The 383-nt window shown below is 40.6% G+C and overlaps 1 protein-coding gene across 1 annotated transcript in view; it reads right to left on the bottom strand.

The window, feature by feature from the left end:
* The window catches only part of GK (glycerol kinase), a 75,769-nt gene that overhangs the window by 8,843 nt on the left and 66,543 nt on the right, over nt 1–383 (bottom strand). The window lies entirely within an intron of this gene.

Raw genomic sequence — 383 nt, 5'->3', positions numbered from 1 at the left:
TGCATTTGGAAGTTTATTTCCCAGAAGTGGAAAAGCCACTTGGATGCTATTTTACACGTAAGTTTTTAAAAAACTTATAAAACTAAATTCAATATTGTAGCAGGATTCTCGCACAGGGTCGTGACACTGAGGCTTTTCTTTCTAGGAAGCACCTTTANGGATGGGTTTGCACCTGAAGAACTGAGCCCAAATGCCATGTGGGATAGTTTTTCACTTATTTTTTTACTTCTTTGTCTCCCATAAACGGAAGCACACAAACATGCCGTCTGATGAAGTGGGCTCACGTTACCAGGTCTTGAGGGACTCTGTCACGTACATGTATAACCAGGTTGCCTTGAGAATTTTTTTTTCTTTCCTTAGGGAGAGCACCCTATCACAATGTA

This window comes from Crocuta crocuta, unplaced genomic scaffold (genome assembly GCF_008692635.1).
Source record: "Crocuta crocuta isolate KB4526 unplaced genomic scaffold, BGI_CrCroc_1.0 scaffold630, whole genome shotgun sequence".
Classification (NCBI taxonomy): Eukaryota; Metazoa; Chordata; class Mammalia; order Carnivora; family Hyaenidae; genus Crocuta; species Crocuta crocuta.
This window is presented reverse-complemented; position numbering and strand designations above follow the sequence as displayed.